Below are 27502 nucleotides of genomic sequence, written 5' to 3' on the forward strand. Positions count from 1 at the left end.
TGGAGTTTTTCCTACTTCCAAGAAAAGTGTCTTAAGCATGCTCTTCAATTTGTGCACGCATGTAGACATTCAAATGCAACTGCATTTCCATACAGAGTCTCAAAATCATAGATATCTTCATACCGCAGTAAGAATACATGAAGCGATTTACATACTGCAGGCAGGCTGGCCTTGTAGCTCAGTGGCAGAGCACTGGTCTTGTAAACCAGGGGTCATGAGTTCAAGCCTCATCTGGGCCTTTTTATATGTGAGTTTCTGTATGTTGTTTCCAAGTCATTCTTTCTAGGAGTCACACCTTGTCTTAAGTTTGCTTATTGACAAGCTTCCCTTTCCTGCTTTCATCGTATCAAGAAGACTTCATGAAAACCATTGAACCATAAACTATCGCCTCACCCCTTCCGAACGCCTGACAAACGCCATTCTCACCCTGCCGGGCAAAGCCAAAAAAGCCATGCATATTTGAAGTTCCTTTGAAAGTCAGAGCGAGGACTATGACCTCTGTTCCGACTGAGTATGCATCCACAGAAAGGATGAAATAAGGATCTAGAAATTTCACCAAGGAGATATGAACTTCATCCCCCTTAAAATACTTTTCCTCCCAGATGCCCCGGCTCTTAGTCAAATGAGGTTAATCTTCAAAACCCCACCCCCACTAACCATAAATATCCGACTCTCCTGCTGTCCATTCAAATGATACAAGGTATCTTGTACATAGAGAGAATGTGAGAAAAAGCAGAATCGCTTCATAGATTTGGTGACCTTGGATGGGTGGGCTGGATAAAGAAGTGAACCTGATTTCGGGAAAAGGAGTATCGAGTTGGGGATGAGGAAAAGAGAACATGGACCACATTCACAAGTTAGAGAAATAAATATATTAGGTTGAATGGTTTTAAAAAGTTAACTTTGAGCATGAATTGTTTTTTTAAACTGCAAAGAATTAAAAAAATCAATGTGGGATTGGAGGCACAATCTGAGCAGAAAGCACCATAAGCTGCTATGGTGCAACTCTTATGTTGACTAGAAACATTAATATGATGACGCTCTTCTTTTGATATGTCTTTCATTTACATTTTATTGTTAGTAGCTGATACAGCACTGTTTGCAGCTCCTCAGTATATGGGTTTCCCGTGACAACAATGTTTTCATCATATTTATTATTCTACAAATGTATTTTTAAATGCACTGATGTGGTGTTTGCATGCTATGCAAGACGGCACATCATGGAATGTTTACAAGGAGCATCGAATAGGATTGTGATATTTGCACCTGGAAGAGTCGGACACGCAGATCCTGAAAAGAAGTAAAAACTCTCTAGCAAGGGCCGTCTTTCCCCTGAGTTTATTCTTTACTTTTAGTGAAATGCTTTATGAAAAACCAGTAAGCTGCTCCAGGTGAGGCTCGAACTCACAACCTCGGAATGCCTCAATGCAAGTACTGCTGTATAAGTACCGCCGCTAACCGATTGCGCCACTGGAGCTCACTGTTCTCATACCTCCCCAGTTGAGCCATCTAGAGCTGACCAAGTAGATACTGGCACTGCTCCCTTATTCACTGTGCAAGATCGACTCACATGCTAGCATGTTATCATGACTATTAAAAACTACAGTCCTAATGGAACAGATTTGATAATTCTGCTATATCATGTGCTCTGTCTATTGAACACCACATATATTTGCCAGTTCTGACACAGTCTAGGAGAAACTTATGATTATTTGTAATTAGCACATCGTAAGAATTTCCTAAAAAATGAAACATAGTCACCTAAGGCAGACGAGGTGGCCGAGTGGTTAAGGTGATGGACTGCTAATCCATTGTGCTCTGCACGCGTGGGTTCGAATCCCACCTTCGTCGGAACGCCATCAGACACTCTTTTGAAGGTGGGCATGTCTCGTAGTACAATTACACTCTCTTTCAAGACACAGCCATAATCCACTAGAAGGGCCCAACTGACTATTCCATTTTGGCAATTATGTCAAATTAAGGGAAGTGTTTTGTGCTTAATTGAAATTAGATCTTTCATGAAGTGTCCAGAGGATTGCCTTTCCCTCACTCCTGGCCTTCTAACTAACCCTGGTCGTAGTGGGCGTAGTGGGGCTTCGCGGAGCTACGCGGAGTGGGCGAGAAGCTACACCCACTCCCGCACTCCACGTAGCCCCACTACGCACCTCCCTCCAGCTCTCCCCTACATACATTATTTAAGCAACTACCCTTAATAAAACAATTTTAAAGCACTTACCGTGTCCGGGGCTCGTCCGGGGCTCCATCTTGGAATAGCGTCGTCCTGGATACCAATGCGCATGCGCGGGAGGCCGCGCATGCGCATTGGTATCCAGGAAGGGACGCTATTCCAAGAGGGAGCCCCGGAAGAGCCCCGGACATGGTAAGTGCTTTAAAAATTGTTTTATTAAGGTTAGTTGCTTAAATAATGTATGTAGGGGAGGGCGGGAGGGAGGCGGGTGGCGGCCGAATCGGCTACGCACACGGAGTGGGCGTAGTGTTGCCGGCTACGCTGTCTACGCAAAATGCGTAGAAGGCAACACTACGCCTACTCCGTGGGCGTAGCCGATTCGGACGCCCAGGGTTACTTCTAACCAGTTTGGATAGATAGACTGATAAGAAAGCAGCTCTTACTCCTAAAGTTTCAGCCATCTCAAGTGTATGACTGTTGACATATGTCTGCCCTACAGAGACAGATCACTTCTAATAAGTGAGTTCTCTATCTGTCACTGATTGTGGACATACTAACTAGAGCTATCAGTATGGTCATAAATGTGAATACTCTTATGTTCTCTAATCAAAATGGAGTTTTTCCTACTTCCAAGAAAAGTGTCTTAAGCATGCTCTTCAATTTGTGCACGCATGTAGACATTCAAATGCAACTGCATTTCCATACAGAGTCTCAAAATCATAGATATCTTCATACCGCAGTAAGAATACATGAAGCGATTTACATACTGCAGGCAGGCTGGCCTTGTAGCTCAGTGGCAGAGCACTGGTCTTGTAAACCAGGGGTCATGAGTTCAAGCCTCATCTGGGCCTTTTTATATGTGAGTTTCTGTATGTTGTTTCCAAGTCATTCTTTCTAGGAGTCACACCTTGTCTTAAGTTTGCTTATTGACAAGCTTCCCTTTCCTGCTTTCATCGTATCAAGAAGACTTCATGAAAACCATTGAACCATAAACTATCGCCTCACCCCTTCCGATCGCCTGACAAACGCCATTCTCACCCCGCCGGGCAAAGCCAAATAAGCCATGCATATTTGAAGTTCCTTTGAAAGTCAGAGCGAGGACTATGACCTCTGTTCCGACTGAGTCTGCATCCACAGAAAGGATGAAATAAGGATTTAGAAATTTCACCAAGGAGATGTGAACTTCATCCCCCTTAAAATACTTTTCCTCCCAGATGCCCCGGCTCTTAGTCAAATGAGGTTAATCTTCAAAACCCCACCCCCACTAACCATAAATATCCGACTCTCCTGCTGTCCATTCAAATGATACAAGGTATCTTGTACATAGAGAGAATGTGAGAAAAAGCAGAATCGCTTCATAGATTTGGTGACCTTGGATGGGTGGGCTGGATAAAGAAGTGAACCTGATTTCGGGAAAAGGAGTATCGAGTTGGGGATGAGGAAAAGAGAACATGGACCACATTCACAAGTTAGAGAAATAAATATATTAGGTTGAATGGTTTTAAAAAGTTAACTTTGAGCATGAATTGTTTTTTTAAACTGCAAAGAATAAAAAAAATCAATGTGGGATTGGAGGCACAATCTGAGCAGAAAGCACCATAAGCTGCTATGGTGCAACTCTTATGTTGACTAGAAACATTAATATGATGACGCTCTTCTTTTGATATGTCTTTCATTTACATTTTATTGTTAGTAGCTGATACAGCACTGTTTGCAGCTCCTCAGTATATGGGTTTCCCGTGACAACAATGTTTTCATCATATTTATTATTCTACAAATGTATTTTTAAATGCACTGATGTGGTGTTTGCATGCTATGCAAGACGGCACATCATGGAATGTTTATAAGGAGCATCGAATAGGATTGTGATATTTGCACCTGGAAGAGTCGGACACGCAGATCCTGAAAAGAAATAAAAACTCTCTAGCAAGGGCCGTCTTTCCCCTGAGTTTAATCTTTACTTTTAGTGAAATGGTTTATGAAAAACCAGTAAGCTGCTCCAGGTGAGGCTCTAACTCACAACCTCGGCATGCCTCAATGCAAGTACTGATGTATAAGTACCGCGCGCTAACCGATTGCGCCACTGGAGCTCACTGTTCTCAAACCTCCCCAGTTGAGCCATCTAGAGCTGACCAAGTAGATACTGGCACTGCTCCCTTATTCACTGTGCAAGATCGACTCACATGCTAGCATGTTATCATGACTATTAAAAACTACAGTCCTAATGGAACAGATTTGATAATTCTGCTATATCATGTGCTCTGTCTATTGAACACCACATATATTTGCCAGTTCTGACACAGTCTAGGAGAAACTTATGATTATTTGTAATTAGCACATCGTAAGAATTTCCTAAAAAATGAAACATAGTCACCTAAGGCAGACGAGGTGGCCGAGTGGTTAAGGCGATGGACTGCTAATCCATTGTGCTCTGCACGCGTGGGTTCGAATCCCACCTTCGTCGGAACGCCATCAGACACTCTTTTGAAGGTGGGCATGTCTCGTAGTACAATTACACTCTCTTTCAAGACACAGCCATAATCCACTAGAAGGGCCCAACTGACTATTCCATTTTGGCAATTATGTCAAATTAAGGGAAGTGTTTTGTGCTTAATTGAAATTAGATCTTTCATGAAGTGTCCAGAGGATTGCCTTTCCCTCACTCCTGGCCTTCTAACTAACCCTGGTCATAGTGGGCGTAGTGGGGCTCCGCGGAGCTACGCGGAGTGGGCGAGAAGCTACGCCCACTCCCGCACTCCGCGTAGCCCCACTACGCACCTCCCTCCCGCTCTCCCCTACATACATTATTTAAGCAACTACCCGTAATAAAACAATTTTAAAGCACTTACCGTGTCCGGGGCTCGTCCGGGGCTCCATCTTGGAATAGCGTCGTCCTGGATACCAATGCGCATGCGCGGGAGGCCGCGCATGCGCATTGGTATCCAGGAAGGGACGCTATTCCAAGAGGGAGCCCCGGAAGAGCCCCGGACATGGTAAGTGCTTTAAAAATTGTTTTATTAAGGTTAGTTGCTTAAATAATGTATGTAGGGGAGGGCGGGAGGGAGGCGGGTGGCGGCCGAATCGGCTACGCACACGGAGTGGGCGTAGTGTTGCCGGCTACGCTGTCTACGCAAAATGCGTAGAAGGCAACACTACGCCTACTCCGTGGGCGTAGCCGATTCGGACGCCCAGGGTTACTTCTAACCAGTTTGGATAGATAGACTGATAAGAAAGCAGCTCTTACTCCTAAAGTTTCAGCCATCTCAAGTGTATGACTGTTGACATATGTCTGCCCTACAGAGACAGATCACTTCTAATAAGTGAGTTCTCTATCTGTCACTGATTGTGGACATACTAACTAGAGCTATCAGTATGGTCATAAATGTGAATACTCTTATGTTCTCTAATCAAAATGGAGTTTTTCCTACTTCCAAGAAAAGTGTCTTAAGCATGCTCTTCAATTTGTGCACGCATGTAGACATTCAAATGCAACTGCATTTCCATACAGAGTCTCAAAATCATAGATATCTTCATACCGCAGTAAGAATACATGAAGCGATTTACATACTGCAGGCAGGCTGGCCTTGTAGCTCAGTGGCAGAGCACTGGTCTTGTAAACCAGGGGTCATGAGTTCAAGCCTCATCTGGGCCTTTTTATATGTGAGTTTCTGTATGTTGTTTCCAAGTCATTCTTTCTAGGAGTCACACCTTGTCTTAAGTTTGCTTATTGACAAGCTTCCCTTTCCTGCTTTCATCGTATCAAGAAGACTTCATGAAAACCATTGAACCATAAACTATCGCCTCACCCCTTCCGATCGCCTGACAAACGCCATTCTCACCCCGCCGGGCAAAGCCAAATAAGCCATGCATATTTGAAGTTCCTTTGAAAGTCAGAGCGAGGACTATGACCTCTGTTCCGACTGAGTCTGCATCCACAGAAAGGATGAAATAAGGATCTAGAAATTTCACCAAGGAGATGTGAACTTCATCCCCCTTAAAATACTTTTCCTCCCAGATGCCCCGGCTCTTAGTCAAATGAGGTTAATCTTCAAAACCCCACCCCCACTAACCATAAATATCCGACTCTCCTGCTGTCCATTCAAATGATACAAGGTATCTTGTACATAGAGAGAATGTGAGAAAAAGCAGAATCGCTTCATAGATTTGGTGACCTTGGATGGGTGGGCTGGATAAAGAAGTGAACCTGATTTCGGGAAAAGGAGTATCGTGTTGGGGATGAGGAAAAGAGAACATGGACCACATTCACAAGTTAGAGAAATAAATATATTAGGTTGAATGGTTTTAAAAAGTTAACTTTGAGCATGAATTGTTTTTTTAAACTGCAAAGAATAAAAAAAATCAATGTGGGATTGGAGGCACAATCTGAGCAGAAAGCACCATAAGCTGCTATGGTGCAACTCTTATGTTGACTAGAAACATTAATATGATGACGCTCTTCTTTTGATATGTCTTTCATTTACATTTTATTGTTAGTAGCTGATACAGCACTGTTTGCAGCTCCTCAGTATATGGTTTTCCCGTGACAACAATGTTTTCATCATATTTATTATTCTACAAATGTATTTTTAAATGCACTGATGTGGTGTTTGCATGCTATGCAAGACGGCACATCATGGAATGTTTATAAGGAGCATCGAATAGGATTGTGATATTTGCACCTGGAAGAGTCGGACACGCAGATCCTGAAAAGAAATAAAAACTCTCTAGCAAGGGCCGTCTTTCCCCTGAGTTTAATCTTTACTTTTAGTGAAATGGTTTATGAAAAACCAGTAAGCTGCTCCAGGTGAGGCTCTAACTCACAACCTCGGCATGCCTCAATGCAAGTACTGCTGTATAAGTACCGCGCGCTAACCGATTGCGCCACTGGAGCTCACTGTTCTCAAACCTCCCCAGTTGAGCCATCTAGAGCTGACCAAGTAGATACTGGCACTGCTCCCTTATTCACTGTGCAAGATCGACTCACATGCTAGCATGTTATCATGACTATTAAAAACTACAGTCCTAATGGAACAGATTTGATAATTCTGCTATATCATGTGCTCTGTCTATTGAACACCACATATATTTGCCAGTTCTGACACAGTCTAGGAGAAACTTATGATTATTTGTAATTAGCACATCGTAAGAATTTCCTAAAAAATGAAACATAGTCACCTAAGGCAGACGAGGTGGCCGAGTGGTTAAGGCGATGGACTGCTAATCCATTGTGCTCTGCACGCGTGGGTTCGAATCCCACCTTCGTCGGAAAGCCATCAGACACTCTTTTGAAGGTGGGCATGTCTCGTAGTACAATTACACTCTCTTTCAAGACACAGCCATAATCCACTAGAAGGGCCCAACTGACTATTCCATTTTGGCAATTATGTCAAATTAAGGGAAGTGTTTTGTGCTTAATTGAAATTAGATCTTTCATGAAGTGTCCAGAGGATTGCCTTTCCCTCACTCCTGGCCTTCTAACTAACCCTGGTCGTAGTGGGCGTAGTGGGGCTCCGCGGAGCTACGCGGAGTGGGCGAGAAGCTACGCCCACTCCCGCACTCCGCGTAGCCCCACTACGCACCTCCCTCCCGCTCTCCCCTACATACATTATTTAAGCAACTACCCTTAATAAAACAATTTTAAAGCACTTACCGTGTCCGGGGCTCGTCCGGGGCTCCATCTTGGAATAGCGTCGTCCTGGATACCAATGCGCATGCGCGGGAGGCCGCGCATGCGCATTGGTATCCAGGAAGGGACGCTATTCCAAGAGGGAGCCCCGGAAGAGCCCCGGACATGGTAAGTGCTTTAAAAATTGTTTTATTAAGGTTAGTTGCTTAAATAATGTATGTAGGGGAGGGCGGGAGGGAGGTGGGTGGCGGCCGAATCGGCTACGCACACGGAGTGGGCGTAGTGTTGCCGGCTACGCTGTCTACGCAAAATGCGTAGAAGGCAACACTACGCCTACTCCGTGGGCGTAGCCGATTCGGACGCCCAGGGTTACTTCTAACCAGTTTGGATAGATAGACTGATAAGAAAGCAGCTCTTACTCCTAAAGTTTCAGCCATCTCAAGTGTATGACTGTTGACATATGTCTGCCCCACAGAGACAGATCACTTCTAATAAGTGAGTTCTCTATCTGTCACTGATTGTGGACATACTAACTAGAGCTATCAGTATGGTCATAAATGTGAATACTCTTATGTTCTCAAATCAAAATGGAGTTTTTCCTACTTCCAAGAAAAGTGTCTTAAGCATGCTCTTCAATTTGTGCACGCATGTAGACATTCAAATGCAACTGCATTTCCATACAGAGTCTCAAAATCATAGATATCTTCATACCGCAGTAAGAATACATGAAGCGATTTACATACTGCAAGCAGGCTGGCCTTGTAGCTCAGTGGCAGAGCACTGGTCTTGTAAACCAGGGGTCATGAGTTCAAGCCTCATCAGGGCCTTTTTATATGTGAGTTTCTGTATGTTGTTTCCAAGTCATTCTTTCTAGGAGTCACACCTTGTCTTAAGTTTGCTTATTGACAAGCTTCCCTTTCCTGCTTTCATCGTATCAAGAAGACTTCATGAAAACCATTGAACCATAAACTATCGCCTCACCCCTTCCGATCGCCTGACGCCTGACAAACGCCATTCTCACCCCGCCGGGCAAGCCCTGCCGGGCAAAGCCAAAAAAGCCATGCATATTTGAAGTTCCTTTGAAAGTCAGAGCGAGGACTATGACCTCTGTTCCGACTGAGTATGCATCCACAGAAAGGATGAAATAAGGATCTAGAAATTTCACCAAGGAGATGTGAACTTCATCCCCCTTAAAATACTTTTCCTCCCAGATGCCCCGGCTCTTAGTCAAATGAGGTTAATCTTCAAAACCCCACCCCCACTAACCATAAATATCCGACTCTCCTGCTGTCCATTCAAATGATACAAGGTATCTTGCACATAGAGAGAATGTGAGAAAAAGCAGAATCGCTTCATAGATTTGGTGACCTTGGATGGGTGGGCTGGATAAAGAAGTGAACCTGATTTCGGGAAAAGGAGTACCGTGATGGGGATGAGGAAAAGAGAACATGTACCACATTCACAAGTTAGAGAAATAAATATATTAGGTTGAATGGTTTTAAAAAGTTAACTTTGAGCATGAATTGTTTTTTTAAACTGCAAAGAATAAAAAAAATCAATGTGGGATTGGAGGCAAATCTGAGCAGAAAGCACCATAAGCTGCTATGGTGCAACTCTTATGTTGACTAGAAACATTAATATGATGACGCTCTTCTTTTGATATGTCTTTCAGTTAAATTTTATTGTAAGTAGCTGATACAGCACTGTTTGCAGCTCCTCAGTATATGGTTATCCCGTGACAACAATGTTTTCATCATATTTATTATTCTACAAATGTATTTTTAAATGCACTGATGTGGTGTTTGCATGCTATGCAAGACGGCACATCATGGAATGTTTACAAGGAGCATCGAATAGGATTGTGATATTTGCACCTGGAAGAGTCGGACACGCAGATCCTGAAAAGAAGTAAAAACTCTCTAGCAAGGGCCGTCTTTCCCCTGAGTTTATTCTTTACTTTTAGTGAAATGGTTTATGAAAAACCAGTAAGCTGCTCCAGGTGAGGCTCGAACTCACAACCTCGGCATGCCTCAATGCAAGTACTGCTGTATAAGTACCGCGCGCTAACCGATTGCGCCACTGGAGCTCACTGTTCTCATACCTCCCCAGTTGAGCCATCTAGAGCTGACCAAGTAGATACTGGCACTGCTCCCTTATTCACTGTGCAAGATCAACTCACATGCTAGCATGTTATCATGACTATTAAAAACTACAGTCCTAATGGAACAGATTTGATAATTCTGCTATATCATGTGCTCTGTCTATTGAACACCACATATATTTGCCAGTTCTGACACAGTCTAGGAGAAACTTATGATTATTTGTAATTAGCACATCGTAAGAATTTCCTAAAAAATGAAACATAGTCACCTAAGGCAGACGAGGTGGCCGAGTGGTTAAGGCGATGGACTGCTAATCCATTGTGCTCTGCACGCGTGGGTTCGAATCCCACCTTCGTCGGAACGCCATCAGACACTCTTTTGAAGGTGGGCATGTCTCGTAGTACAATTACACTCTCTTTCAAGACACAGCCATAATCCACTAGAAGGGCCCAACTGACTATTCCATTTTGGCAATTATGTCAAATTAAGGGAAGTGTTTTGTGCTTAATTGAAATTAGATCTTTCATGAAGTGTCCAGAGGATTGCCTTTCCCTCACTCCTGGCCTTCTAACTAACCCTGGTCGTAGTGGGCGTAGTGGGGCTCCGCGGAGCTACGCGGAGTGGGCGAGAAGCTACGCCCACTCCCGCACTCCGCGTAGCCCCACTACGCACCTCCCTCCCGCTCTCCCCTACATACATTATTTAAGCAACTACCCTTAATAAAACAATTTTAAAGCACTTACCGTGTCCGGGGCTCGTCCGGGGCTCCATCTTGGAATAGCGTCGTCCTGGATACCAATGCGCATGCGCGGGAGGCCGCGCATGCGCATTGGTATCCAGGAAGGGACGCTATTCCAAGAGGGAGCCCCGGAAGAGCCCCGGACATGGTAAGTGCTTTAAAAAATGTTTTATTAAGGTTAGTTGCTTAAATAATGTATGTAGGGGAGGGCGGGAGGGAGGCGGGTGGCGGCCGAATCGGCTACGCACACGGAGTGGGCGTAGTGTTGCCGGCTACGCTGTCTACGCAAAATGCGTAGAAGGCAACACTACGCCTACTCCGTGGGCGTAGCCGATTCGGACGCCCAGGGTTACTTCTAACCAGTTTGGATAGATAGACTGATAAGAAAGCAGCTCTTACTCCTAAAGTTTCAGCCATCTCAAGTGTATGACTGTTGACATATGTCTGCCCCACAGAGACAGATCACTTCTAATAAGTGAGTTCTCTATCTGTCACTGATTGTGGACATACTAACTAGAGCTATCAGTATGGTCATAAATGTGAATACTCTTATGTTCTCAAATCAAAATGGAGTTTTTCCTACTTCCAAGAAAAGTGTCTTAAGCATGCTCTTCAATTTGTGCACGCATGTAGACATTCAAATGCAACTGCATTTCCATACAGAGTCTCAAAATCATAGATATCTTCATACCGCAGTAAGAATACATGAAGCGATTTACATACTGCAGGCAGGCTGGCCTTGTAGCTCAGTGGCAGAGCACTGGTCTTGTAAACCAGGGGTCATGAGTTCAAGCCTCATCTGGGCCTTTTTATATGTGAGTTTCTGTATGTTGTTTCCAAGTCATTCTTTCTAGGAGTCACACCTTGTCTTAAGTTTGCTTATTGACAAGCTTCCCTTTCCTGCTTTCATCGTATCAAGAAGACTTCATGAAAACCATTGAACCATAAACTATCGCCTCACCCCTTCCGAACGCCTGACAAACGCCATTCTCACCCTGCCGGGCAAAGCCAAAAAAGCCATGCATATTTGAAGTTCCTTTGAAAGTCAGAGCGAGGACTATGACCTCTGTTCCGACTGAGTATGCATCCACAGAAAGGATGAAATAAGGATCTAGAAATTTCACCAAGGAGATATGAACTTCATCCCCCTTAAAATACTTTTCCTCCCAGATGCCCCGGCTCTTAGTCAAATGAGGTTAATCTTCAAAACCCCACCCCCACTAACCATAAATATCCGACTCTCCTGCTGTCCATTCAAATGATACAAGGTATCTTGTACATAGAGAGAATGTGAGAAAAAGCAGAATCGCTTCATAGATTTGGTGACCTTGGATGGGTGGGCTGGATAAAGAAGTGAACCTGATTTCGGGAAAAGGAGTATCGAGTTGGGGATGAGGAAAAGAGAACATGGACCACATTCACAAGTTAGAGAAATAAATATATTAGGTTGAATGGTTTTAAAAAGTTAACTTTGAGCATGAATTGTTTTTTTAAACTGCAAAGAATTAAAAAAATCAATGTGGGATTGGAGGCACAATCTGAGCAGAAAGCACCATAAGCTGCTATGGTGCAACTCTTATGTTGACTAGAAACATTAATATGATGACGCTCTTCTTTTGATATGTCTTTCATTTACATTTTATTGTTAGTAGCTGATACAGCACTGTTTGCAGCTCCTCAGTATATGGGTTTCCCGTGACAACAATGTTTTCATCATATTTATTATTCTACAAATGTATTTTTAAATGCACTGATGTGGTGTTTGCATGCTATGCAAGACGGCACATCATGGAATGTTTACAAGGAGCATCGAATAGGATTGTGATATTTGCACCTGGAAGAGTCGGACACGCAGATCCTGAAAAGAAGTAAAAACTCTCTAGCAAGGGCCGTCTTTCCCCTGAGTTTATTCTTTACTTTTAGTGAAATGCTTTATGAAAAACCAGTAAGCTGCTCCAGGTGAGGCTCGAACTCACAACCTCGGAATGCCTCAATGCAAGTACTGCTGTATAAGTACCGCCGCTAACCGATTGCGCCACTGGAGCTCACTGTTCTCATACCTCCCCAGTTGAGCCATCTAGAGCTGACCAAGTAGATACTGGCACTGCTCCCTTATTCACTGTGCAAGATCGACTCACATGCTAGCATGTTATCATGACTATTAAAAACTACAGTCCTAATGGAACAGATTTGATAATTCTGCTATATCATGTGCTCTGTCTATTGAACACCACATATATTTGCCAGTTCTGACACAGTCTAGGAGAAACTTATGATTATTTGTAATTAGCACATCGTAAGAATTTCCTAAAAAATGAAACATAGTCACCTAAGGCAGACGAGGTGGCCGAGTGGTTAAGGTGATGGACTGCTAATCCATTGTGCTCTGCACGCGTGGGTTCGAATCCCACCTTCGTCGGAACGCCATCAGACACTCTTTTGAAGGTGGGCATGTCTCGTAGTACAATTACACTCTCTTTCAAGACACAGCCATAATCCACTAGAAGGGCCCAACTGACTATTCCATTTTGGCAATTATGTCAAATTAAGGGAAGTGTTTTGTGCTTAATTGAAATTAGATCTTTCATGAAGTGTCCAGAGGATTGCCTTTCCCTCACTCCTGGCCTTCTAACTAACCCTGGTCGTAGTGGGCGTAGTGGGGCTCCGCGGAGCTACGCGGAGTGGGCGAGAAGCTACACCCACTCCCGCACTCCGCGTAGCCCCACTACGCACCTCCCTCCAGCTCTCCCCTACATACATTATTTAAGCAACTACCCTTAATAAAACAATTTTAAAGCACTTACCGTGTCCGGGGCTCGTCCGGGGCTCCATCTTGGAATAGCGTCGTCCTGGATACCAATGCGCATGCGCGGGAGGCCGCGCATGCGCATTGGTATCCAGGAAGGGACGCTATTCCAAGAGGGAGCCCCGGAAGAGCCCCGGACATGGTAAGTGCTTTAAAAATTGTTTTATTAAGGTTAGTTGCTTAAATAATGTATGTAGGGGAGGGCGGGAGGGAGGCGGGTGGCGGCCGAATCGGCTACGCACACGGAGTGGGCGTAGTGTTGCCGGCTACGCTGTCTACGCAAAATGCGTAGAAGGCAACACTACGCCTACTCCGTGGGCGTAGCCGATTCGGACGCCCAGGGTTACTTCTAACCAGTTTGGATAGATAGACTGATAAGAAAGCAGCTCTTACTCCTAAAGTTTCAGCCATCTCAAGTGTATGACTGTTGACATATGTCTGCCCTACAGAGACAGATCACTTCTAATAAGTGAGTTCTCTATCTGTCACTGATTGTGGACATACTAACTAGAGCTATCAGTATGGTCATAAATGTGAATACTCTTATGTTCTCTAATCAAAATGGAGTTTTTCCTACTTCCAAGAAAAGTGTCTTAAGCATGCTCTTCAATTTGTGCACGCATGTAGACATTCAAATGCAACTGCATTTCCATACAGAGTCTCAAAATCATAGATATCTTCATACCGCAGTAAGAATACATGAAGCGATTTACATACTGCAGGCAGGCTGGCCTTGTAGCTCAGTGGCAGAGCACTGGTCTTGTAAACCAGGGGTCATGAGTTCAAGCCTCATCTGGGCCTTTTTATATGTGAGTTTCTGTATGTTGTTTCCAAGTCATTCTTTCTAGGAGTCACACCTTGTCTTAAGTTTGCTTATTGACAAGCTTCCCTTTCCTGCTTTCATCGTATCAAGAAGACTTCATGAAAACCATTGAACCATAAACTATCGCCTCACCCCTTCCGATCGCCTGACAAACGCCATTCTCACCCCGCCGGGCAAAGCCAAATAAGCCATGCATATTTGAAGTTCCTTTGAAAGTCAGAGCGAGGACTATGACCTCTGTTCCGACTGAGTCTGCATCCACAGAAAGGATGAAATAAGGATTTAGAAATTTCACCAAGGAGATGTGAACTTCATCCCCCTTAAAATACTTTTCCTCCCAGATGCCCCGGCTCTTAGTCAAATGAGGTTAATCTTCAAAACCCCACCCCCACTAACCATAAATATCCGACTCTCCTGCTGTCCATTCAAATGATACAAGGTATCTTGTACATAGAGAGAATGTGAGAAAAAGCAGAATCGCTTCATAGATTTGGTGACCTTGGATGGGTGGGCTGGATAAAGAAGTGAACCTGATTTCGGGAAAAGGAGTATCGAGTTGGGGATGAGGAAAAGAGAACATGGACCACATTCACAAGTTAGAGAAATAAATATATTAGGTTGAATGGTTTTAAAAAGTTAACTTTGAGCATGAATTGTTTTTTTAAACTGCAAAGAATAAAAAAAATCAATGTGGGATTGGAGGCACAATCTGAGCAGAAAGCACCATAAGCTGCTATGGTGCAACTCTTATGTTGACTAGAAACATTAATATGATGACGCTCTTCTTTTGATATGTCTTTCATTTACATTTTATTGTTAGTAGCTGATACAGCACTGTTTGCAGCTCCTCAGTATATGGGTTTCCCGTGACAACAATGTTTTCATCATATTTATTATTCTACAAATGTATTTTTAAATGCACTGATGTGGTGTTTGCATGCTATGCAAGACGGCACATCATGGAATGTTTATAAGGAGCATCGAATAGGATTGTGATATTTGCACCTGGAAGAGTCGGACACGCAGATCCTGAAAAGAAATAAAAACTCTCTAGCAAGGGCCGTCTTTCCCCTGAGTTTAATCTTTACTTTTAGTGAAATGGTTTATGAAAAACCAGTAAGCTGCTCCAGGTGAGGCTCTAACTCACAACCTCGGCATGCCTCAATGCAAGTACTGCTGTATAAGTACCGCGCGCTAACCGATTGCGCCACTGGAGCTCACTGTTCTCAAACCTCCCCAGTTGAGCCATCTAGAGCTGACCAAGTAGATACTGGCACTGCTCCCTTATTCACTGTGCAAGATCGACTCACATGCTAGCATGTTATCATGACTATTAAAAACTACAGTCCTAATGGAACAGATTTGATAATTCTGCTATATCATGTGCTCTGTCTATTGAACACCACATATATTTGCCAGTTCTGACACAGTCTAGGAGAAACTTATGATTATTTGTAATTAGCACATCGTAAGAATTTCCTAAAAAATGAAACATAGTCACCTAAGGCAGACGAGGTGGCCGAGTGGTTAAGGCGATGGACTGCTAATCCATTGTGCTCTGCACGCGTGGGTTCGAATCCCACCTTCGTCGGAACGCCATCAGACACTCTTTTGAAGGTGGGCATGTCTCGTAGTACAATTACACTCTCTTTCAAGACACAGCCATAATCCACTAGAAGGGCCCAACTGACTATTCCATTTTGGCAATTATGTCAAATTAAGGGAAGTGTTTTGTGCTTAATTGAAATTAGATCTTTCATGAAGTGTCCAGAGGATTGCCTTTCCCTCACTCCTGGCCTTCTAACTAACCCTGGTCATAGTGGGCGTAGTGGGGCTCCGCGGAGCTACGCGGAGTGGGCGAGAAGCTACGCCCACTCCCGCACTCCGCGTAGCCCCACTACGCACCTCCCTCCCGCTCTCCCCTACATACATTATTTAAGCAACTACCCGTAATAAAACAATTTTAAAGCACTTACCGTGTCCGGGGCTCGTCCGGGGCTCCATCTTGGAATAGCGTCGTCCTGGATACCAATGCGCATGCGCGGGAGGCCGCGCATGCGCATTGGTATCCAGGAAGGGACGCTATTCCAAGAGGGAGCCCCGGAAGAGCCCCGGACATGGTAAGTGCTTTAAAAATTGTTTTATTAAGGTTAGTTGCTTAAATAATGTATGTAGGGGAGGGCGGGAGGGAGGCGGGTGGCGGCCGAATCGGCTACGCACACGGAGTGGGCGTAGTGTTGCCGGCTACGCTGTCTACGCAAAATGCGTAGAAGGCAACACTACGCCTACTCCGTGGGCGTAGCCGATTCGGACGCCCAGGGTTACTTCTAACCAGTTTGGATAGATAGACTGATAAGAAAGCAGCTCTTACTCCTAAAGTTTCAGCCATCTCAAGTGTATGACTGTTGACATATGTCTGCCCTACAGAGACAGATCACTTCTAATAAGTGAGTTCTCTATCTGTCACTGATTGTGGACATACTAACTAGAGCTATCAGTATGGTCATAAATGTGAATACTCTTATGTTCTCTAATCAAAATGGAGTTTTTCCTACTTCCAAGAAAAGTGTCTTAAGCATGCTCTTCAATTTGTGCACGCATGTAGACATTCAAATGCAACTGCATTTCCATACAGAGTCTCAAAATCATAGATATCTTCATACCGCAGTAAGAATACATGAAGCGATTTACATACTGCAGGCAGGCTGGCCTTGTAGCTCAGTGGCAGAGCACTGGTCTTGTAAACCAGGGGTCATGAGTTCAAGCCTCATCTGGGCCTTTTTATATGTGAGTTTCTGTATGTTGTTTCCAAGTCATTCTTTCTAGGAGTCACACCTTGTCTTAAGTTTGCTTATTGACAAGCTTCCCTTTCCTGCTTTCATCGTATCAAGAAGACTTCATGAAAACCATTGAACCATAAACTATCGCCTCACCCCTTCCGATCGCCTGACAAACGCCATTCTCACCCCGCCGGGCAAAGCCAAATAAGCCATGCATATTTGAAGTTCCTTTGAAAGTCAGAGCGAGGACTATGACCTCTGTTCCGACTGAGTCTGCATCCACAGAAAGGATGAAATAAGGATCTAGAAATTTCACCAAGGAGATGTGAACTTCATCCCCCTTAAAATACTTTTCCTCCCAGATGCCCCGGCTCTTAGTCAAATGAGGTTAATCTTCAAAACCCCACCCCCACTAACCATAAATATCCGACTCTCCTGCTGTCCATTCAAATGATACAAGGTATCTTGTACATAGAGAGAATGTGAGAAAAAGCAGAATCGCTTCATAGATTTGGTGACCTTGGATGGGTGGGCTGGATAAAGAAGTGAACCTGATTTCGGGAAAAGGAGTATCGTGTTGGGGATGAGGAAAAGAGAACATGGACCACATTCACAAGTTAGAGAAATAAATATATTAGGTTGAATGGTTTTAAAAAGTTAACTTTGAGCATGAATTGTTTTTTTAAACTGCAAAGAATAAAAAAAATCAATGTGGGATTGGAGGCACAATCTGAGCAGAAAGCACCATAAGCTGCTATGGTGCAACTCTTATGTTGACTAGAAACATTAATATGATGACGCTCTTCTTTTGATATGTCTTTCATTTACATTTTATTGTTAGTAGCTGATACAGCACTGTTTGCAGCTCCTCAGTATATGGTTTTCCCGTGACAACAATGTTTTCATCATATTTATTATTCTACAAATGTATTTTTAAATGCACTGATGTGGTGTTTGCATGCTATGCAAGACGGCACATCATGGAATGTTTATAAGGAGCATCGAATAGGATTGTGATATTTGCACCTGGAAGAGTCGGACACGCAGATCCTGAAAAGAAATAAAAACTCTCTAGCAAGGGCCGTCTTTCCCCTGAGTTTAATCTTTACTTTTAGTGAAATGGTTTATGAAAAACCAGTAAGCTGCTCCAGGTGAGGCTCTAACTCACAACCTCGGCATGCCTCAATGCAAGTACTGCTGTATAAGTACCGCGCGCTAACCGATTGCGCCACTGGAGCTCACTGTTCTCAAACCTCCCCAGTTGAGCCATCTAGAGCTGACCAAGTAGATACTGGCACTGCTCCCTTATTCACTGTGCAAGATCGACTCACATGCTAGCATGTTATCATGACTATTAAAAACTACAGTCCTAATGGAACAGATTTGATAATTCTGCTATATCATGTGCTCTGTCTATTGAACACCACATATATTTGCCAGTTCTGACACAGTCTAGGAGAAACTTATGATTATTTGTAATTAGCACATCGTAAGAATTTCCTAAAAAATGAAACATAGTCACCTAAGGCAGACGAGGTGGCCGAGTGGTTAAGGCGATGGACTGCTAATCCATTGTGCTCTGCACGCGTGGGTTCGAATCCCACCTTCGTCGGAACGCCATCAGACACTCTTTTGAAGGTGGGCATGTCTCGTAGTACAATTACACTCTCTTTCAAGACACAGCCATAATCCACTAGAAGGGCCCAACTGACTATTCCATTTTGGCAATTATGTCAAATTAAGGGAAGTGTTTTGTGCTTAATTGAAATTAGATCTTTCATGAAGTGTCCACAGGATTGCCTTTCCCTCACTCCTGGCCTTCTAACTAACCCTGGTCGTAGTGGGCGTAGTGGGGCTCCGCGGAGCTACGCGGAGTGGGCGAGAAGCTACGCCCACTCCCGCACTCCGCGTAGCCCCACTACGCACCTCCCTCCCGCTCTCCCCTACATACATTATTTAAGCAACTACCCGTAATAAAACAATTTTAAAGCACTTACCGTGTCCGGGGCTCGTCCGGGGCTCCATCTTGGAATAGCGTCGTCCTGGATACCAATGCGCATGCGCGGGAGGCCGCGCATGCGCATTGATATCCAGGAAGGGACGCTATTCCAAGAGGGAGCCCCGGAAGAGCCCCGGACATGGTAAGTGCTTTAAAAATTGTTTTATTAAGGTTAGTTGCTTGAATAATGTATGTAGGGGAGGGCGGGAGGGAGGCGGGTGGCGGCCGAATCGGCTACGCACACGGAGTGGGCGTAGTGTTGCCGGCTACGCTGTCTACGCAAAATGCGTAGAAGGCAACACTACGCCTACTCCGTGGGCGTAGCCGATTCGGACGCCCAGGGTTACTTCTAACCAGTTTGGATAGATAGACTGATAAGAAAGCAGCTCTTACTCCTAAAGTTTCAGCCATCTCAAGTGTATGACTGTTGACATATGTCTGCCCCACAGAGACAGATCACTTCTAATAAGTGAGTTCTCTATCTGTCACTGATTGTGGACATACTAACTAGAGTTATCAGTATGGTCATAAATGTGAATACTCTTATGTTCTCAAATCAAAATGGAGTTTTTCCTACTTCCAAGAAAAGTGTCTTAAGCATGCTCTTCAATTTGTGCACGCATGTAGACATTCAAATGCAACTGCATTTCCATACAGAGTCTCAAAATCATAGATATCTTCATACCGCAGTAAGAATACATGAAGCGATTTACATACTGCAGGCAGGCTGGCCTTGTAGCTCAGTGGCAGAGCACTGGTCTTGTAAACCAGGGGTCATGAGTTCAAGCCTCATCTGGGCCTTTTTATATGTGAGTTTCTGTATGTTGTTTCCAAGTCATTCTTTCTAGGAGTCACACCTTGTCTTAAGTTTGCTTATTGACAAGCTTCCCTTTCCTGCTTTCATCGTATCAAGAAGACTTCATGAAAACCATTGAACCATAAACTATCGCCTCACCCCTTCCGATCGCCTGACAAACGCCATTCTCACCCCGCCGGGCAAGCCCTGCCGGGCAAAGCCAAATAAGCCATGCATATTTGAAGTTCCTTTGAAAGTCAGAGCGAGGACTATGACCTCTGTTCCGACTGAGTCTGCATCCACAGAAAGGATGAAATAAGGATCTAGAAATTTCACCAAGGAGATGTGAACTTCATCCCCCTTAAAATACTTTTCCTCCCAGATGCCCCGGCTCTTAGTCAAATGAGGTTAATCTTCAAAACCCCACCCCCACTAACCATAAATATCCGACTCTCCTGCTGTCCATTCAAATGATACAAGGTATCTTGTACATAGAGAGAATGTGAGAAAAAGCAGAATCGCTTCATAGATTTGGTGACCTTGGATGGGTGGGCTGGATAAAGAAGTGAACCTGATTTCGGGAAAAGGAGTATCGTGTTGGGGATGAGGAAAAGAGAACATGGACCACATTCACAAGTTAGAGAAATAAATATATTAGGTTGAATGGTTTTAAAAAGTTAACTTTGAGCATGAATTGTTTTTTTAAACTGCAAAGAATAAAAAAAATCAATGTGGGATTGGAGGCACAATCTGAGCAGAAAGCACCATAAGCTGCTATGGTGCAACTCTTATGTTGACTAGAAACATTAATATGATGACGCTCTTCTTTTGATATGTCTTTCATTTACATTTTATTGTTAGTAGCTGATACAGCACTGTTTGCAGCTCCTCAGTATATGGTTATCCCGTGACAACAATGTTTTCATCATATTTATTATTCTACAAATGTATTTTTAAATGCACTGATGTGGTGTTTGCATGCTATGCAAGACGGCACATCATGGAATGTTTATAAGGAGCATCGAATAGGATTGTGATATTTGCACCTGGAAGAGTCGGACACGCAGATCCTGAAAAGAAATAAAAACTCTCTAGCAAGGGCCGTCTTTCCCCTGAGTTTAATCTTTACTTTTAGTGAAATGGTTTATGAAAAACCAGTAAGCTGCTCCAGGTGAGGCTCAAACTCACAACCTCGGCATGCCTCAATGCAAGTACTGCTGTATAAGTACCACGCTAACCGATTGCGCCACTGGAGCTCACTGTTCTCATACCTCCCCAGTTGAGCCATCTAGAGCTGAGCAAGTAGATACTGGCACTGCTCCCTTATTCACTGTGCAAGATCGACTCACATGCTAGCATGTTATCATGACTATTAAAAACTACAGTCCTAATGGAACAGATTTGATAATTCTGCTATATCATGTGCTCTGTCTATTGAACACCACATATATTTGCCAGTTCTGACACAGTCTAGGAGAAACTTATGATTATTTGTAATTAGCACATCGTAAGAATTTCCTAAAAAATGAAACATAGTCACCTAAGGCAGACGAGGTGGCCGAGTGGTTAAGGCGATGGACTGCTAATCCATTGTGCTCTGCACGCGTGGGTTCGAATCCCACCTTCGTCGGAACGCCATCAGACACTCTTTTGAAGGTGGGCATGTCTCGTAGTACAATTACACTCTCTTTCAAGACACAGCCATAATCCACTAGAAGGGCCCAACTGACTATTCCATTTTGGCAATTATGTCAAATTAAGGGAAGTGTTTTGTGCTTAATTGAAATTAGATCTTTCATGAAGTGTCCAGAGGATTGCCTTTCCCTCACTCCTGGCCTTCTAACTAACCCTGGTCGTAGTGGGCGTAGTGGGGCTCCGCGGAGCTACGCGGAGTGGGCGAGAAGCTACGCCCACTCCCGCACTCCGCGTAGCCCCACTACGCACCTCCCTCCCGCTCTCCCCTACATACATTATTTAAGCAACTACCCTTAATAAAACAATTTTAAAGCACTTACCGTGTCCGGGGCTCGTCCGGGGCTCCATCTTGGAATAGCGTCGTCCTGGATACCAATGCGCATGCGCGGGAGGCCGCGCATGCGCATTGGTATCCAGGAAGGGACGCTATTCCAAGAGGGAGCCCCGGAAGAGCCCCGTACATGGTAAGTGCTTTAAAAATTGTTTTATTAAGGTTAGTTGCTTAAATAATGTATGTAGGGGAGGGCGGGAGGGAGGCGGGTGGCGGCCGAATCGGCTACGCACACGGAGTGGGCGTAGTGTTGCCAGCTACGCTGTCTACGCAAAATGCGTAGAAGGCAACACTACGCCTACTCCGTGGGCGTAGCCGATTCGGACGCCCAGGGTTACTTCTAACCAGTTTGGATAGATAGACTGATAAGAAAGCAGCTCTTACTCCTAAAGTTTCAGCCATCTCAAGTGTATGACTGTTGACATATGTCTGCCCCACAGAGACAGATCACTTCTAATAAGTGAGTTCTCTATCTGTCACTGATTGTGGACATACTAACTAGAGCTATCAGTATGGTCATAAATGTGAATACTCTTATGTTCTCAAATCAAAATGGAGTTTTTCCTACTTCCAAGAAAAGTGTCTTAAGCATGCTCTTCAATTTGTGCACGCATGTAGACATTCAAATGCAACTGCATTTCCATACAGAGTCTCAAAATCATAGCTATCTTCATACCGCAGTAAGAATACATGAAGCGATTTACATACTGCAAGCAGGCTGGCCTTGTAGCTCAGTGGCAGAGCACTGGTCTTGTAAACCAGGGGTCATGAGTTCAAGCCTCATCAGGGCCTTTTTATATGTGAGTTTCTGTATGTTGTTTCCAAGTCATTCTTTCTAGGAGTCACACCTTGTCTTAAGTTTGCTTATTGACAAGCTTCCCTTTCCTGCTTTCATCGTATCAAGAAGACTTCATGAAAACCATTGAACCATAAACTATCGCCTCACCCCTTCCGATCGCCTGACGAACGCCTGACAAACGCCATTCTCACCCCGCCGGGCAAAGCCAAATAAGCCATGCATATTTGAAGTTCCTTTGAAAGTCAGAGCGAGGACTATGACCTCTGTTCCGACTGAGTCTGCATCCACAGAAAGGATGAAATAAGGATCTAGAAATTTCACCAAGGAGATGTGAACTTCATCCCCCTTAAAATACTTTTCCTCCCAGATGCCCCGGCTCTTAGTCAAATGAGGTTAATCTTCAAAACCCCACCCCCACTAACCATAAATATCCGACTCTCCTGCTGTCCATTCAAATGATACAAGGTATCTTGTACATAGAGAGAATGTGAGAAAAAGCAGAATCGCTTCATAGATTTGGTGACCTTGGATGGGTGGGCTGGATAAAGAAGTGAACCTGATTTCGGGAAAAGGAGTATCGTGATGGGGATGAGGAAAAGAGAACATGGACCACATTCACAAGTTAGAGAAATAAATATATTAGGTTGAATGGTTTTAAAAAGTTAACTTTGAGCATGAATTGTTTTTTTAAACTGCAAAGAATAAAAAAAATCAATGTGGGATTGGAGGCACAATCTGAGCAGAAAGCACCATAAGCTGCTATGGTGCAACTCTTATGTTGACTAGAAACATTAATATGATGACGCTCTTCTTTTGATATGTCTTTCATTTACATTTTATTGTTAGTAGCTGATACAGCACTGTTTGCAGCTCCTCAGTATATGGTTATCCCGTGACAACAATGTTTTCATCATATTTATTATTCTACAAATGTATTTTTAAATGCACTGATGTGGTGTTTGCATGCTATGCAAGACGGCACATCATGGAATGTTTATAAGGAGCATCGAATAGGATTGTGATATTTCCACCTGGAAGAGTCGGACACGCAGATCCTGAAAAGAAATAAAAACTCACTAGCAAGGGCCGTCTTTCCCCTGAGTTTAATCTTTACTTTTAGTGAAATGGTTTATGAAAAACCAGTAAACTGCTCCAGGTGAGGCTCGAACTCACAACCTCGGCATGCCTCAATGCAAGTACTGCTGTATAAGTTCCACGCGCTAACAGATTGCGCCACTGGAGCTCACTGTTCTCATATCTCCCCAGTTGAGCCATCTAGAGCTGACCAAGGAGATACTGGCACTGCTCCCTTATTCACTGTGCAAGATCGACTCACATGCTAGCATGTTATCATGACTATTAAAAACTACAGTCCTAATGGAACAGATTTGATAATTCTGCTATATCATGTGCTCTGTCAATTGAACACCACATATATTTGCCAGTTCTGACACAGTCTAGGAGAAACTTATGATTATTTGTAATTAGCACATCGTAAGAATTTCCTAAAAAATGAAACATAGTCACCTAAGGCAGACGAGGTGGCCGAGTGGTTAAGGCGATGGACTGCTAATCCATTGTGCTCTGCACGCGTGGGTTCGAATCCCACCTTCGTCGGAACGCCATCAGACACTCTTTTGAAGGTGGGCATGTCTCGTAGTACAATTACACTCTCTTTCAAGACACAGCCATAATCCACTTGAAGGGCCCAACTGACTATTCCATTTTGGCAATTATGTCAAATTAAGGGAAGTGTTTTGTGCTTAATTGAAATTAGATCTTTCATGAAGTGTCCAGAGGATTGCCTTTCCCTCACTCCTGGCCTTCTAACTAACCCTGGTCGTAGTGGGCGTAGTGGGGCTCCGCGGAGCTACGCGGAGTGGGCGAGAAGCTACGCCCACTCCCGCACTCCGCGTAGCCCCACTACGCACCTCCCTCCCGCTCTCCCCTACATACATTATTTAAGCAACTACCCTTAATAAAACAATTTTAAAGCACTTACCGTGTCCGGGGCTCGTCCGGGGCTCCCTCTTGGAATAGCGTCGTCCTGGATACCAATGCGCATGCGCGGGAGGCCGCGCATGCGCATTGGTATCCAGGAAGGGACGCTATTCCAAGAGGGAGCCCCGGAAGAGCCCCGGACATGGTAAGTGCTTTAAAAATTGTTTTATTAAGGTTAGTTGCTTAAATAATGTATGTAGGGGAGGGCGGGAGGGAGGCGGGTGGCGGCCGAATCGGCTACGCACACGGAGTGGGCGTAGTGTTGCCGGCTACGCTGTCTACGCAAAATGCGTAGAAGGCAACACTACGCCTACTCCGTGGGCGTAGCCGATTCGGACGCCCAGGGTTACTTCTAACCAGTTTGGATAGATAGACTGATAAGAAAGCAGCTCTTACTCCTAAAGTTTCAGCCATCTCAAGTGTATGACTGTTGACATATGTCTGCCCCACTGAGACAGATCACTTCTAATAAGTGAGTTCTCTATCTGTCACTGATTGTGGACATACTAACTAGAGCTATCAGTATGGTCATAAATGTGAATACTCTTATGTTCTCAAATCAAAATGGAGTTTTTCCTACTTCCAAGAAAAGTGTCTTAAGCATGCTCTTCAATTTGTGCACGCATGTAGACATTCAAATGCAACTGCATTTCCATACAGAGTCTCAAAATCATAGATATCTTCATACCGCAGTAAGAATACATGAAGCGATTTACATACTGCAGGCAGGCTGGCCTTGTAGCTCAGTGGCAGAGCACGGGTCTTGTAAACCAGGGGTCATGAGTTCCATCCTCATCAGGGCCTTTTTATATGTGAGTTTCTGTATGTTGTTTCCAAGTAATTCTTTCTAGGAGTCACACCTTGTCTTAAGTTTGCTTATTGACAAGCTTCCCTTTCCTGCTTTCATCGTATCAAGAAGACTTCATGAAAACCATTGAACCATAAACTATCGCCTCACCCCTTCCGATCGCCTGACGAACGCCTGACAAACGCCATTCTCACCCCGCCGGGCAAGCCCTGCCGGGCAAAGCCAAAAAAGCCATGCATATTTGAAGTTCCTTTGAAAGTCAGAGCGAGGACTATGACCTCTGTTCCGACTGAGTATGCATCCACAGAAAGGATGAAATAAGGATCTAGAAATTTCACCAAGGAGATGTGAACTTCATCCCCCTTAAAATACTTTTCCTCCCAGATGCCCCGGCTCTTAGTCAAATGAGGTTAATCTTCAAAACCCCACCCCCACTAACCATAAATATCCGACTCTCCTGCTGTCCATTCAAATGATACAAGGTATCTTGTACATAGAGAGAATGTGAGAAAAAGCAGAATCGCTTCATAGATTTGGTGACCTTGGATGGGTGGGCTGGATAAAGAAGTGAACCTGATTTCGGGAAAAGGAGTATCGTGATGGGGATGAGGAAAAGAGAACATGGACCACATTCACAAGTTAGAGAAATAAATATATTAGGTTGAATGGTTTTAAAAAGTTAACTTTGAGCATGAATTGTTTTTTTAAACTGCAAAGAATAAAAAAAATCAATGTGGGATTGGAGGCACAATCTGAGCAGAAAGCACCATAAGCTGCTATGGTGCAACTCTTATGTTGACTAGAAACATTAACATGATGACGCTCTTCTTTTGATATGTCTTTCAGTTAAATTTTATTGTAAGTAGCTGATACAGCACTGTTTGCAGCTCCTCAGTATATGGTTATCCCGTGACAACAATGTTTTCATCATATTTATTATTCTACAAATGTATTTTTTAATGCACTGATGTGGTGTTTGCATGCTATGCAAGACGGCACATCATGGAATGTTTATAAGGAGCATCGAATAGGATTGTGATATTTGCACCTGGAAGAGTCGGACACGCAGATCCTGAAAAGAAGTAAAAACTCTCTAGCAAGGGCCGTCTTTCCCCTGAGTTTAATCTTTACTTTTAGTGAAATGGTTTATGAAAAACCAGTAAGCTGCTCCAGGTGAGGCTCGAACTCACAACCTCGGCATGCCTCAATGCAAGTACTGCTGTATAAGTCCCGCGCGCTAACCGATTGCGCCACTGGAGCTCACTGTTCTCATACCTCCCCAGTTGAGCCATCTAGAGCTGACCAAGTAGATACTGGCACTGCTCCCTTATTCACTGTGCAAGATCGACTCACATGCTAGCATGTTATCATGACTATTAAAAACTACAGTCCTAATGGAACAGATTTGATAATTCTGCTATATCATGTGCTCTGTCTATTGAACACCACATATATTTGCCAGTTCTGACACAGTCTAGGAGAAACGTATGATTATTTGTAATTAGCACATCGTAAGAATTTCCTAAAAAATGAAACATAGTCTCCTAAGGCAGACGAGGTGGCCGAGTGGTTAAGGCTATGGACTGCTATTCCATTGTGCTCTGCACGCGTGGGTTCGAATCCCACCTTCGTCGGAACGCCATCAGACACTCTTTTGAAGGTGGGCATGTCTCGTAGTACAATTACACTCTCTTTCAAGACACAGCCATAATCCACTAGAAGGGCCCAACTGACTATTCCATTTTGGCAATTATGTCAAATTAAGGGAAGTGTTTTGTGCTTAATTGAAATTAGATCTTTCATGAAGTGTCCAGAGGATTGCCTTTCCCTCACTCCTGGCCTTCTAACTAACCCTGGTCGTAGTGGGCGTAGTGGGGCTCCGCGGAGCTACGCGGAGTGGGCGAGAAGCTACGCCCACTCCCGCACTCCGTGTAGCCCCACTACGCACCTCCCTCCTGCTCTCCCCTACATACATTATTTAAGCAACTACCCTTAATAAAACAATTTTA

At 44.0% G+C, this 27502-nt stretch overlaps 26 non-coding genes across 26 annotated transcripts; 20 read left to right on the top strand and 6 right to left on the bottom strand.

Annotated features, from left to right (window-relative positions):
* The first annotated feature begins 167 nt into the window (after positions 1 to 167).
* Positions 168 to 239, top strand: TRNAT-UGU (transfer RNA threonine (anticodon UGU)). Its single transcript has one exon. It is a non-coding gene; the product is annotated as a tRNA-Thr (tRNA).
* Positions 240 to 1769: 1530 nt separating this feature from the next.
* Positions 1770 to 1851, top strand: TRNAS-GCU (transfer RNA serine (anticodon GCU)). Its single transcript has one exon. It is a non-coding gene; the product is annotated as a tRNA-Ser (tRNA).
* A 1116-nt stretch (positions 1852 to 2967) lies between these two features.
* Positions 2968 to 3039, top strand: TRNAT-UGU (transfer RNA threonine (anticodon UGU)). Its single transcript has one exon. It is a non-coding gene; the product is annotated as a tRNA-Thr (tRNA).
* Positions 3040 to 4183: 1144 nt separating this feature from the next.
* Positions 4184 to 4278, bottom strand: TRNAI-UAU (transfer RNA isoleucine (anticodon UAU)). The gene is made up of 2 exons: positions 4241 to 4278; positions 4184 to 4219 (listed from the first exon to the last, which is right to left on the bottom strand). It is a non-coding gene; the product is annotated as a tRNA-Ile (tRNA).
* A 292-nt stretch (positions 4279 to 4570) lies between these two features.
* TRNAS-GCU (transfer RNA serine (anticodon GCU)) lies at positions 4571 to 4652 on the top strand. The gene has a single exon. It is a non-coding gene; the product is annotated as a tRNA-Ser (tRNA).
* A 1116-nt stretch (positions 4653 to 5768) lies between these two features.
* Positions 5769 to 5840, top strand: TRNAT-UGU (transfer RNA threonine (anticodon UGU)). Its single transcript has one exon. It is a non-coding gene; the product is annotated as a tRNA-Thr (tRNA).
* A 1144-nt stretch (positions 5841 to 6984) lies between these two features.
* TRNAI-UAU (transfer RNA isoleucine (anticodon UAU)) lies at positions 6985 to 7079 on the bottom strand. Its single transcript has 2 exons — positions 7042 to 7079; positions 6985 to 7020 (listed from the first exon to the last, which is right to left on the bottom strand). It is a non-coding gene; the product is annotated as a tRNA-Ile (tRNA).
* Positions 7080 to 7371: 292 nt separating this feature from the next.
* Positions 7372 to 7453, top strand: TRNAS-GCU (transfer RNA serine (anticodon GCU)). Its single transcript has one exon. It is a non-coding gene; the product is annotated as a tRNA-Ser (tRNA).
* Positions 7454 to 8569: 1116 nt separating this feature from the next.
* TRNAT-UGU (transfer RNA threonine (anticodon UGU)) lies at positions 8570 to 8641 on the top strand. The gene has a single exon. It is a non-coding gene; the product is annotated as a tRNA-Thr (tRNA).
* A 1164-nt stretch (positions 8642 to 9805) lies between these two features.
* On the bottom strand, positions 9806 to 9900 carry TRNAI-UAU (transfer RNA isoleucine (anticodon UAU)). The gene is made up of 2 exons: positions 9863 to 9900; positions 9806 to 9841 (listed from the first exon to the last, which is right to left on the bottom strand). It is a non-coding gene; the product is annotated as a tRNA-Ile (tRNA).
* A 292-nt stretch (positions 9901 to 10192) lies between these two features.
* On the top strand, positions 10193 to 10274 carry TRNAS-GCU (transfer RNA serine (anticodon GCU)). The gene has a single exon. It is a non-coding gene; the product is annotated as a tRNA-Ser (tRNA).
* Positions 10275 to 11390: 1116 nt separating this feature from the next.
* TRNAT-UGU (transfer RNA threonine (anticodon UGU)) lies at positions 11391 to 11462 on the top strand. Its single transcript has one exon. It is a non-coding gene; the product is annotated as a tRNA-Thr (tRNA).
* Positions 11463 to 12992: 1530 nt separating this feature from the next.
* Positions 12993 to 13074, top strand: TRNAS-GCU (transfer RNA serine (anticodon GCU)). The gene has a single exon. It is a non-coding gene; the product is annotated as a tRNA-Ser (tRNA).
* A 1116-nt stretch (positions 13075 to 14190) lies between these two features.
* Positions 14191 to 14262, top strand: TRNAT-UGU (transfer RNA threonine (anticodon UGU)). The gene has a single exon. It is a non-coding gene; the product is annotated as a tRNA-Thr (tRNA).
* Positions 14263 to 15406: 1144 nt separating this feature from the next.
* Positions 15407 to 15501, bottom strand: TRNAI-UAU (transfer RNA isoleucine (anticodon UAU)). The gene is made up of 2 exons: positions 15464 to 15501; positions 15407 to 15442 (listed from the first exon to the last, which is right to left on the bottom strand). It is a non-coding gene; the product is annotated as a tRNA-Ile (tRNA).
* A 292-nt stretch (positions 15502 to 15793) lies between these two features.
* TRNAS-GCU (transfer RNA serine (anticodon GCU)) lies at positions 15794 to 15875 on the top strand. The gene has a single exon. It is a non-coding gene; the product is annotated as a tRNA-Ser (tRNA).
* A 1116-nt stretch (positions 15876 to 16991) lies between these two features.
* On the top strand, positions 16992 to 17063 carry TRNAT-UGU (transfer RNA threonine (anticodon UGU)). Its single transcript has one exon. It is a non-coding gene; the product is annotated as a tRNA-Thr (tRNA).
* Positions 17064 to 18207: 1144 nt separating this feature from the next.
* Positions 18208 to 18302, bottom strand: TRNAI-UAU (transfer RNA isoleucine (anticodon UAU)). The gene is made up of 2 exons: positions 18265 to 18302; positions 18208 to 18243 (listed from the first exon to the last, which is right to left on the bottom strand). It is a non-coding gene; the product is annotated as a tRNA-Ile (tRNA).
* A 292-nt stretch (positions 18303 to 18594) lies between these two features.
* Positions 18595 to 18676, top strand: TRNAS-GCU (transfer RNA serine (anticodon GCU)). Its single transcript has one exon. It is a non-coding gene; the product is annotated as a tRNA-Ser (tRNA).
* Positions 18677 to 19792: 1116 nt separating this feature from the next.
* Positions 19793 to 19864, top strand: TRNAT-UGU (transfer RNA threonine (anticodon UGU)). The gene has a single exon. It is a non-coding gene; the product is annotated as a tRNA-Thr (tRNA).
* A 1543-nt stretch (positions 19865 to 21407) lies between these two features.
* On the top strand, positions 21408 to 21489 carry TRNAS-GCU (transfer RNA serine (anticodon GCU)). Its single transcript has one exon. It is a non-coding gene; the product is annotated as a tRNA-Ser (tRNA).
* A 1116-nt stretch (positions 21490 to 22605) lies between these two features.
* Positions 22606 to 22677, top strand: TRNAT-UGU (transfer RNA threonine (anticodon UGU)). The gene has a single exon. It is a non-coding gene; the product is annotated as a tRNA-Thr (tRNA).
* Positions 22678 to 24219: 1542 nt separating this feature from the next.
* On the top strand, positions 24220 to 24301 carry TRNAS-GCU (transfer RNA serine (anticodon GCU)). The gene has a single exon. It is a non-coding gene; the product is annotated as a tRNA-Ser (tRNA).
* Positions 24302 to 25417: 1116 nt separating this feature from the next.
* TRNAT-UGU (transfer RNA threonine (anticodon UGU)) lies at positions 25418 to 25489 on the top strand. The gene has a single exon. It is a non-coding gene; the product is annotated as a tRNA-Thr (tRNA).
* Positions 25490 to 26658: 1169 nt separating this feature from the next.
* On the bottom strand, positions 26659 to 26753 carry TRNAI-UAU (transfer RNA isoleucine (anticodon UAU)). Its single transcript has 2 exons — positions 26716 to 26753; positions 26659 to 26694 (listed from the first exon to the last, which is right to left on the bottom strand). It is a non-coding gene; the product is annotated as a tRNA-Ile (tRNA).
* Positions 26754 to 27045: 292 nt separating this feature from the next.
* Positions 27046 to 27127, top strand: TRNAS-GCU (transfer RNA serine (anticodon GCU)). The gene has a single exon. It is a non-coding gene; the product is annotated as a tRNA-Ser (tRNA).
* The last annotated feature ends 375 nt before the right edge of the window (positions 27128 to 27502 follow it).

The sequence above is a fragment of the Lissotriton helveticus genome, chromosome 5_1 (assembly GCF_964261635.1).
Source record: "Lissotriton helveticus chromosome 5_1, aLisHel1.1, whole genome shotgun sequence".
Lineage (NCBI taxonomy): Eukaryota > Metazoa > Chordata > Amphibia > Caudata > Salamandridae > Lissotriton > Lissotriton helveticus.